Source organism: Staurois parvus, unplaced genomic scaffold (genome assembly GCF_062004578.1).
Source record: "Staurois parvus isolate SC_StPar_1 unplaced genomic scaffold, SC_StPar_1.0 ptg000991l, whole genome shotgun sequence".
NCBI lineage: Eukaryota > Metazoa > Chordata > Amphibia > Anura > Ranidae > Staurois > Staurois parvus.
Genome location: NW_028318787.1, coordinates 562,652 through 574,534, shown reverse-complemented (window position 1 = coordinate 574,534; position 11,883 = coordinate 562,652). Strand labels below are relative to the sequence as shown.

At 38.7% G+C, this 11,883-nt stretch overlaps 1 long non-coding RNA gene across 1 annotated transcript; it reads right to left on the bottom strand.

Moving 5' to 3' along the window:
* Positions 1-776: 776 nt before the first annotated feature.
* Positions 777-7,568, bottom strand: LOC149441387 (uncharacterized). The gene is made up of 2 exons (XR_016307387.1): positions 6,276-7,568; positions 777-2,479 (listed from the first exon to the last, which is right to left on the bottom strand). It is a non-coding gene; the product is annotated as an uncharacterized LOC149441387 (long non-coding RNA).
* Between the last annotated feature and the right edge of the window lie 4,315 nt (positions 7,569-11,883).

Below are 11,883 nucleotides of genomic sequence, written 5' to 3'. Positions count from 1 at the left end.
GGGATGTTGTGATAATGCTGGGGGGGGAGGTTTGGGGGATGTTTTGATAACGCTAGGGGTATGGGGGATGTTGTGGTAGTGCTGGGGGGGGGATGGGGGATGTTGTGGTAACCCGGGGGGATGTTGTGGTAACGCTGGGGGGGATGGGGGATGTTGTGGTAACGCTGGGGGGGAATGGGAGTGGGTGTGGTAACGCTGGGGGGGGATGTTGTGGTAACGCTGGAGGGGGGGTGGGGGCATTTGAGGGGGTGATGACAGGCGATGGTGGAGCTCCAGCTATGTCTGTTCCTCACCCCCCATCACTTCTTGGTCTCTCTGTAGATAAAACACTCCCCAACCCCCCCACATACCATTGGCCTCCCTCAGCTGGGCTCCCCTGATCACAATTTTGCCTGCCCCGAACCTCGTTTCTCTCAGCTGCCGGCCCTCTCCGCTCCATCTCTCCTCGGGCTCGGCCTCCTCTCTGTGACATAGAAGAAGATGGCCGCTTGAGGAAAGGAAAGCGATCTTTATGGTGTGTATTGGAGCTGATTGAGAAGGGAGACATCTATGGAGGGGAGCGGTATTACCGCCATGGAACACATACAGACACAGTGACATCTTGTGGCGGAATTTAGGAAAAACCACTAAAGTCACCACAATACTGATTAATTCTATGTAAAAATCAATAAAATTATATCAAATTTATTTTGGGTGTCAGTCAAAATATTGTTAGATTTTTAGACACATATAATACTGCTTCTAGTGTCTTGAGGCGATTATGAATGAAAGAGCCATTGTAATAAAAAATGAAGTGTGATTTTATTCTATCACACAATGGTGTCAAATAAACAATGTAAAGCGTATTATGAACAGTTCCATCTAGATGAAACTACTGTAAAACTGACAAGCGAAAGTTCAAAGAAAAAGTCACCATTATCTGTCATGGCTGTTCTTGCCATGTGCGATTCTCATGTCCTTGTCCAACTCAAAGTCCGAGAGAGAAGACGGAAGTGACGTTAATGATGATCTCTTGTCTTGCAGCACCTGTTGCAGCTTCTCAGACGTGTGTTTGCAAGAGTCATGTTGCTTGTGTGTATCAGAGAGAGTGTGTGACCGTGAGTGTGTGTTCCCGTGTCTCTGTGTCTCATGCACTTTTAAGAGGCAAATGTACGTCATACTTCGTGATCTTAATACCTTCTATGGAAATATTATTGCTTAGCAAAGCCATTTCATATAAGGTAAAGATGTCAAACATATGATGTTTGATGGACAGGAACATATGTATGCTGATGTACCAATGATGTAACCCTTAGCTATATATTTAAAAGATAGTATAGCTTAAGAACATATCAATGTATAATCACTAAACTATATATGTATCAGTGTTAGAGACGTATACTAAATATACACAGAAAATACGTAATGTAATAGTAAGTCACTTCTAATAACCTTGACATAACTACCAAATACTTTTAACCAACTATCTCTAAATATAGTCTACTCAACTTTCAACTGGTATATACTATTTCAGCTTATCTTGTATATCTTTTGGTCTCAGCTATAATTGAAGAATAGTAAATACTACCATTTGTCAAAGACCACTTACACATATTAATATTAATTATGACTAATCATAAAAACCAAATATTTTGCAAGCTTGCCATCAATATAAATGCCGAATCATAATTTAGATTTAACATTTCCCCCTTATTATGATTAGTCTAAAATTAATGCCAAATCAATGCACACTTCATTCATGTCCCATACACACCGTCTTATACCAAATGATCGTATATATTCTTCATAACTGGACCAATCAAAAAATAACTTTCCTTCAGAACTCTATACCTTATCTTTAGTTTCTCTTCCTAAAAATTCTTAATCATAATGTTAATTGATATATGATAATATAGTAATAATAATAATAATAATAAAAATAAAAATAATAATAAAAATAATAATTAAATGATGTAATAATAATTAATGTAGTATTTTAACTCTCTGGAAATATATTTTCCATTCTAAAATGTGTCATAAGTTTCTATTATTCCTATAAGAGTAATATGTTTCTTGTATCTTTTAACAAAAAATATTCTAATAACTGGAATAACTCTATGAAGTTTTAACCAAAAAATATTCCGTATATGAATATGTAAAAAATAAAAAATAATAATAATAATAATATTATCCCAATATGGATGTAAGTATCGGAATAAAAGGATCATTACAATGTATATGTGACCTATAACTATATTTTCAATAATAAATTGTTTTATCACTAATAAATAGATTTCCTCTTGATGAATCTTTTCTTCATGCAATGTCTATAAAATATCTTCGTTAAGTTCTGTAAAGTAGAAACATCTTTGTTGAACGTGATAAATCAGTCACAAGTGTGAAGTATTGAGCTCTTGTTCAATCTTCTTTAACGTCCAAATTCTTTAAAGTTGGCTTGTAGGAGATTGTTACGCTTCATATTTGATTTTAGATGTCATTTCTGTAAAGAAATGCAGTATCATTACTTTGGCACAAACATTGCATTAGTCTTGCACCTATTTCAACAAATATGAAAGATTATGGAAGATTAAGGAACAATCAGTGTATGAGTTTGAAACACATATTGTGAAGTATCATTACTTCCTATTTCCTTTTACAGAAAACTTCTATATATCAATCAAAATACTGTCCTAATCCTGTCTAAGATTACCTAAACTAGAATACAAAAGTAGTGTGTTATTTAGGTATGACAGGACGCAATATTTCATCATAGGTCATGACCGCAAAACCCTGTTTTATTAAACAAAGAAAGGTTTTGTATCACCCCAGAGATGACAAAGGTTTATGCCTTTGTTCTCATCCCTATAACTTTAGAAATATGCGTAACTGTTTTCTGTGCTGATGTCATTACTCTAGTGTTAGAGTGTTCTTCATTAATGCATGTGTTGCTGTGAATGTGAGGTAGAGACTTGTCTGATACAGCTGTACCTAGCACAATGTGTTTGGCTAACAGTGCTCTTATCCACTGAGGATACTTTTCACGGCATTCTCTGAATGTATCTTCCTCAAGAATTCTTCTTAGTGAACTGTCAGGAGACTGTAATATGATACTATGTGACTTTACTGTGCTTTGTGAAACTTTGATTGCATAAAAGAAACTCAACAGTTGTTGTGCCTCTGATGTCAAAGTTCTTTCCAATAGTGATAAATTTCTGGAGAAGTAACTAATTAGTCTCTCATTACCTTCTTTTAATTGAGACAAAGTTACTGAAATAGCATTCTCAGATACATGAGTTTTCACAACAAAAGGAGCATTGGAACAAACCTCAATAGTACTTAATGCTGGCGCATTCTGCAAATCCTTTTTCAACACTTTTAAAGCATTATTCTCATTTGGACCCCATTGGTCAACTAAGTTATTTTTACTCTTCAAAAGATGATGTAATGGCTTAACTTTCTCTGCGAAACCATGTATAAACTCTTTGCAATGATTTATGTTTTTCAAAAATTGTTGCAATGCTTTATGTGTTGTAGGAACTGGAAAGGCAGTGATAGCTCTGACTGTTTCCTGCAATAATTGTCTCTTTCCTTGACTGATCTGCATGTGAAAGCATTTCACCTGACTTTTCATCAGCTGAACTCTTTCCGGGTTTAATTTAAGACCTGCATCCTGTAACAACATAAATAGCTCAGACAAAAGAGTAATATGTTCGTTAACATTCTGCGTACTTAGCATAATTGTATTTACATGCTGAAAAATGCATTCTGGCCTTGAAAATTGTGATAGAATTTTTTCTATGGACTCATGGACTATACCATCACTGATGTCTAAACCAGCTACTAATCGAGTGAATGCATAGGTCTCTTTCTGAAACTTAAAAGCTAGCTTGTATTGACAACTTTTAGCTATGGGGATCGAAAAATGACTGTTATCGATTTCCAAAACAGAAAACACTTTGGATTCGGCCTTTAAATGTAACTTGATATTAGAATGATTAGGAACAACTGCTTTGTTATTTGTAATATGTTTATTCAGTGTCCTGAAATCAACTGACAAAGAATATGAATTGTCAGCATTTTTGATAGGCCAAATACAGTTATTTACTACTGATTGTGTTTTCTTTACAATGCCAAGTTGTACAAACTCTTGAATAATGGCAGAAAGTGGTCCTATTGATTCTCGTGGTAATTCATATTGAGTAAATGGTATGGGATCTTTACCCTCAATATTCAATTCTGTATCTTTCAAAGTTCCTATGTCATTTTTAAATTTTGACCACAAACTTGGAAAACGTTGTACCAATTCTTGTAAAGCATAATTATCATCAGTAGCAGGCCATTTTTGTGCTGTAGACATTTTAGAGTTGAAACCAACATCACTGTATATAGAAGGATCCATTAACATTGATTTGGGCCTAGATGGATTCTTCCAAATAACTTTAGTCGGAATATCAATAATCCACTTTTGCTTATTGATAAAATCAATGCCAAGAATATTCTCGGTGGCATTACTATACCAAATATCAATGTTAGTTTTCACTAGCCCAGGTACTTCAAATGTTACATTAGGCACCTGTCTAGCAGTGGAATGACCTGTATTATTAAAACCTTTTATTTTACACATGGGTGAATTTGGTTTCACAGGTACATTTTCTCTGGTCAGATTAATCTCAGATCCGCTGTCAATTAGGAATTTGATCTTTTTACCATTTAGTAATCCGTCTATAAAAGGCCTTCCATTGTCATCCAATACAATTGGAGCGACAAATTCTAACGATATCAGGGATGAATGTGGACGTGATTCTATTTTTGGAACTGGTAATAAACCATTTCTGTCAGTGACAGCCCTTCTCACCCTGTTGTCAGAGCAGTTGTTTCTAGTCAAAGTGTGAATTTGTTTAACTGATGAGGCATAAGGCAATTCAGTTAAATTTTTATCATTACACAACACAGCAGGTTGTACAAAAGCTGCTTTTTCACTTTTTATTTCCAGTTTCTTTATTTGTGAGTTCAGTTTAAACTTCCAACAATGGCGTCTGATATGACCTTGTTTATGACAGTGAAAACATGTGGTATCCTCATTATGACTCGCTTGCTTGCATCTGTCGTTGTTATTCTTACTGGGACCTGTAGTTCCTGGCATAACTGTAATCTGACTGTTTTTGTCACTTTGAAGCGCAGCCACCTCATAAGTGATATTGCTATTTTGCAATTTTCTCCGGATTCTATCAATGAAACTTACTATATCATTCAAATTTTGTTTTTCCTCGGCTATGACAATGGTTACTGGGTCTAAATATGTGAATTTCTTTACAAAAGCTTTGATCATAGCTGAGTCTTCCTCATTTTCTACTCCAAATATAATTTTATATGCTTTGGAAAACTTGCTTTTAAATTCAAAAGGGTCTTCGTCAGCAGTAGTCTGCAGTAAGTCGAGCATTTCTACAGAAGGTACGTCTTCACCTGTTGAACATAACAGCAATTGTCGCAGTCTGTCTGTCGCGTCATTATGTTTTTTCTGATCTTTATCGTTAACAACAGAATTTTTAATTCGAGACATAAATTTAATTGGGAGCCACATCGGAAACAAATAATTTATGTCATGATCTGAAATCTGATGGCATTTGACATGCATTTCATATACTTCCATGTTGCTATAGATATCTTTATCTGGATCATAAGCAGGAATGTCTTTTAAAACTTTCATTAATTGATTATGTATTTGCAACTTAAGTTTTGCAGTTTTACATAACAATTCTTTATGTTTAATTTGTGTTTCGTCATCAGAGTCAATATCCGAACTTTCAGAGAAATCGGACAGACGTGGCTCTGATTTTGAATCACTCTGTTTGTCATCTGTGTTAATCATGGCAACCTGTTTACTGTCATTCTGCAGTCTTAACAAAAGATTTGTCTTTGAGTCAATTTGTTTCTCAAGATTTTCTACGTAAGTACAGAAAATGTCACAGTTTGGGCAACTAGGAGCATCTTGAGACAAATTTTCATGCTGTACAGTGCTACATTCTGTCTGTTTTAATGTACAAGCTTTTTTAACAGGTAAATCAACATTCAAAATCATTTTGTTGAATATTCTTACTAAATTTAAGATGTTAGATATCTTTTTACGTTGTCTGTGCACAGTAAATCTAGATTTATCTATCTGAATATTGGCCTGTAAACATTCATTATACATATAGTGCCATAGCTGACTGTCTTCAGGATATAAAGAAACATCCTTAAATTCTAACTTGCTTTCATTTACTAAGTCATCAATAAATTCCATAATTGTTACTCACCGTAATCAGAAGATTTTCTCGTTTGACCCGGCTCAATCACTGGAATTCTCGTCCAAGTCTGTATAATCGCCTGTTCTGCTAGGTACTTTTCACCGTGTTTTTCCCAAAACTTGACAATCACAGAATCGTGCGTTTTTCCCCCTTAACAAGGTATGGGAAAAACCGTAGAAAAAACGTTCGGCGGTGGCTGGCTCACCAAAATGTTAGATTTTTAGACACATATAATACTGCTTCTAGTGTCTTGAGGCGATTATGAATGAAAGAGCCATTGTAATAAAAAATGAAGTGTGATTTTATTCTATTACACAATGGTGTCAAATAAACAATGTAAAGCGTATTATGAACAGTTCCATCTAGATGAAACTACTGTAAAACTGACAAGCGAAAGTTCAAAGAAAAAGTCACCATTATCTGTCATGGCTGTTCTTGCCATGTGCGATTCTCATGTCCTTGTCCAACTCAAAGTCCGAGAGAGAAGACGGAAGTGACGTTAATGATGATCTCTTGTCTTGCAGCACCTGTTGCAGCTTCTCAGACGTGTGTTTGCAAGAGTCATGTTGCTTGTGTGTATCAGAGAGAGTGTGTGACCGTGAGTGTGTGTTCCCGTGTCTCTGTGTCTCATGCACTTTTAAGAGGCAAATGTACGTCATACTTCGTGATCTTAATACCTTCTATGGAAATATTATTGCTTAGCAAAGCCATTTCATATAAGGTAAAGATGTCAAACATATGATGTTTGATGGACAGGAACATATGTATGCTGATGTACCAATGATGTAACCCTTAGCTATATATTTAAAAGATAGTATAGCTTAAGAACATATCAATGTATAATCACTAAACTATATATGTATCAGTGTTAGAGACGTATACTAAATATACACAGAAAATACGTAATGTAATAGTAAGTCACTTCTAATAACCTTGACATAACTACCAAATACTTTTAACCAACTATCTCTAAATATAGTCTACTCAACTTTCAACTGGTATATACTATTTCAGCTTATCTTGTATATCTTTTGGTCTCAGCTATAATTGAAGAATAGTAAATACTACCATTTGTCAAAGACCACTTACACATATTAATATTAATTATGACTAATCATAAAAACCAAATATTTTGCAAGCTTGCCATCAATATAAATGCCGAATCATAATTTAGATTTAACAAATATGTAGGCCCAAAAAGTGACAGTTGGTGTGAGGTGGAAGGCTGTGATTGGCAAGCAGGGCAATTAGCTCTGCCTCCAGGCTAGCTCTCACACCACTTCCACCCTGGGCACCGAGCGATATGCATCGTCAGAGCGAGTCTCCTGCGACTGACTGCGATTATTAGCATTTATATTGCTAATATAATTAGCATATTATTGTTTATATTATTAGTGGTGACATTTTATATTTTTAGCCATTTTCAGGTCATCCAGCGCCATCAGGAAACCACAACCTTCACAATGCCCATCCCGTGAAAGGTCTTCACATTAGGAGGATGGAGGGTCTCTGATCGCCCATCGGATGAGGTCCAGAGTCCAACTTCATCGGAGACGGGAGGAGGCCTCCACCCTCCGGAGCCATTCACCAAGAGAGCGCGCCAGGGCCCCTGAGCAGCACCTACCACTGGCCATGGAGCAGCACGCCGAGGAGGAGGTCATTCTCTGTCCCAGTTGCTTGGCAGGTTATGAAGATGGAGAGACATGACCATCCTGGCCTGCGCTCACGAGTTCCACACCAGCTGCATCCACCGTTGGCTTGAAGAGAGCGCCAGCTGTGCAATCTGCAGGACTGCTATTCCCAACCAGCAGGACGACCAGCCACTCCTCCCTGGGGACATACACAAAGTCGTCATTGGAGACATGCAGATTCGGTATATCATTGATGATGATGGTGCTATACACTTGCCATTTATTGTGTACCTATACGCATAACATCTGGATGACAAATGCAAATGCCTGGATGACATCAGCTGTGTTGGTAATGTAAATGACAACTGTTATTGTGTATATACATTTTTTAAAATTCTTTATATATTATTAAATATTATACATGTTTAGCTATTTTAGCCATGCTCATAGAAGTTATTGTATTAACATTTTAAAAAAAAAAAAAACATTTTATTATTATTATATATTCTTAGCTGTTTTATGATTATAGTAGGTATTGTATTAATGTTTGAAAAAAAAGTTAAAAACAAAAAAAGAAAATGTACTTTTGTATTATTATTAATATTATGTATTTTTAGCTGTTTTATGATTATAGTAGTTAACCACTTGCCGACCGCGCATAGCCGAAAGACGGCTTCACCGCGGCCGGCCAGTTCTGAGTGGACGTCATATGACGTCCTCCCAGAACGCGCTCTCCTGTGCGCCCCAGGGGGCGCGCACCCGGCGATCTCCGTGATCGCTGTGTCCTACGGACACAGCTGATCACGTGATGTGGTGAAAGGCCGATCCCACCGGCCTTTTACCACGTGATCAGCGGTGTCCAATGACACGCTGATCACAGGAAAATGCAAGTGCCGGTTCTCGGCTGCACTTTCCTCACGCTGTCAGATCGTGAGGAAAGTACAGCCGAGAACCGGCAGTTGTCAGAGCGGGGATCGGCACCGATCATCAGGGCACTGATGATCAGTGCCCTGATGATCGGTGCCCAGCAGTGACCCCCGCAAGTTCCGATCAGCAGTGCGCCCACTAGCCCCGCCCACCCATTCCCAGCAGTGCCCCCACCTGTGCCCAGCAGTGTCCCCACCTGTGCCCAGCAGTGCCCCCACCTGTGCCACTCTGCAGTGCCACCTACCTGTGCCCAGAAGTGCCACCTACATGTGCCCAGCAGTGCCACCCACCTGTGCCCACCCACCTGTGCCCACCAGTGCCACCCACCTGTGCCCACCAGTGCCACCCACCTGTGCCCACCCACCAGTGCTGTCCACCAGTGCCACCCACCAGTGCTGCCAGTCAGTGCCACCAGTCAGTGCCCAGGGGTTGTGCCAGTCAGTGCCGCCAGTCAGTGCCCAGAAGTGATGCCAGTCAGTGCCGTCTATCAGTACCCATCATCAGTGTCACCTATCAGTGCCGCCTATCAGTGCTGCATATCAGTGCCGCCTATCCGTGACCCCTAATTAGTGCTGTCTATCAGTGCCGCCTATCCGTGCCACCTCATTAGTACTGCCTATCAGTGCCCTTTAGTGCTGCCTATCAGTGCCCATCAGTGCCGCCTATCAGTGCCCATCAGTGCCGCCTCATCAACGCAAATCAGTGAAGGAGAAAAAATACCTGTTTGAAAAATTTTATAAAAGAAACAAATAAACTTTTTTTTTTTTTTCAAATTTTTTGCACTTTTTTTAATTTATAGCGCAAAAAGTAAAGCGCCCAGTGGCGATTAAATACCACCAAAAGAAAGCTCTATTTGTGAGAAAAAAATGATCAAAATTTCATATGGGTACAATGTTGCATGACCGCGCAATTGTCAATCAAAGTGCGGCAGCGCTGAAAGCTGAAAATTGGCCTGGTAAGGAAGGGGGTATAAGTGCCCGGTAGGCAAGTGGTTAAGGTAGCTAATGCTTTGAAAAAAATATATTATTATTACTTTTATTAATAATATATATTCTTAGCTGTGTTATGATTGTAGTAGTTATGTTAAAAAATGTTTAAACAGTTGCTGTTTTGTTGAGTTAATGCTATATTGTTACTGTTAATCATTGTTTGCTTTGCAGGAACACCAATCAGCTGCAGCACTGACATGTTTACACTGACAACAACAGGGTGTTGCTCTCACAATATACATGTCAGTCCTTGCAGTGCTGCTGGAGGAGAATTCTCATCTGCGGTTAAAAAAAAAAACATATATGCTCAAGCATGGGGGCCTGGGGCGGTCAGTGGGTAGATCGCTCCTATGCATATATTTTTTCACTTTTTTTCTGGCACATATTTCTGTATGCACATTGATCGATGTGAATGGAGAAGTCTGTTAAGTTTTATTTTTAGGTATGTGTTAGGGTCTTCTGGCCCTTGGGGCAATATTCTTCCCACTAACATTAACAATGGGACATAATTCCTCCTATTGACACGAATGATGGGTAACTATTCTTCCCACGGACACCAATGATGGGGCACTATTCCTCCCACTGACACTAACGATGGGGCACTATTCCTCCCACTGACACTAACGATGGGGCACTATTCCTCCCACTGACACCAACGATGGGGCACTATTCCTCCCACTGACACCAACGATGGGGCACTATTCCTCCCACTGACACCAACGATGGGGCACTATTCCTCCCACTGACACCAACGATGGGGCACTATTCCTCCCACTGACACCAACGATGGGGCACTATTCCTTCCACTGACACCAATGATGGAGCACTATTCCTCTAATACCAAAAATAAGGTTTTGTTCACTCTCACTGATGGTAGGACATTTCCTCCTCTCACTGACCACAGTTCGGCCCCTCTGTAGTCTGAAGAAGAATAAATTGGCCCTTTATTTAGAAAGTTTGGAGATACCAGCTATATAGCTTCACCAACTCTCTCTTTGATTCTTTGCCATGTAAATACTTTAAAGATTTTTAACCTTCACCATCCTCAATTAGATACTAAAGACCCATTTATATACCGTTTAATTCCCTCAGGACCCACTCTAACCTAGAGACTTTACAAACATTGCTATTTGTAAAAGCTATCATTTTCACACACTTTCACAATTCACATTGTCACAATTAATATACACGTATTGGGATTTTGTTTACCAAAGACATGTAACAGAGCATATTTTGGCCTGAATTTATGAAGAAATTTTATTTTTCTAAAATTTTTATTGAATATGTAAAGTAAAAATTTTTTTTTTTTAAATTTTCAGCCTTTTTCTATTTATAGAAATATATATAATTTATATTTTTGCAGAAAATTAAAAACCCAGTAGTGATCAAATACCACCAAAAGAAAGCTCTATTTGCATGTAAAAAATGACATAAATTGTATTTGTATACAGCGTTGCATGAAAGCGCAATTGTCACTTAAAGCACTACAAGCTATATAGCAAAAAATGTTCTGGTCATGAAGGGGGGTAAATCTTCCAGAGGGTAAGTGGTTAATGTGTTATGCAATATTCTCCACTTACTGTGCTGTTTATTCCATCTTTCAAAATCTCCCCTTTTTCAAGGAGCTACATTCACTGTAATGGGCCTAGCTTGATTCTTTGTCCAGTAACTTTGTATTAACGATACATGCGGTCATGTAACTTTACAGATATTTTAAGATATCCTAAGGCACATGTGTCAATCACAAGGCCCACGGGAAATATTCAAGTCACAGCAGTTGGCAGCACAGGACTCCTAAAGATCCTGCGCCTCTCTGTGCAGCCGCAGCACCCCCTCATCTCCGCCTCCCCTGGTCTCAGCATTCAGCAGACTCCGGCTCTCCTCTGGTGCCACTCCAGCTCTCCTCTGGTCCCACTCCAAACCCTGTACTTTCAACTTCTCAGCTCTGCCCTCCACGTCTTCCCAGCAGCAGCACAAAGTAAGAAAATAAGGTGGGTGCACTGTGATGTAAGGGAGGGTAGGGAGAATCTTGACTTCTGACGGTGGTGGTGGGGGGAGAGGGCTCATGAT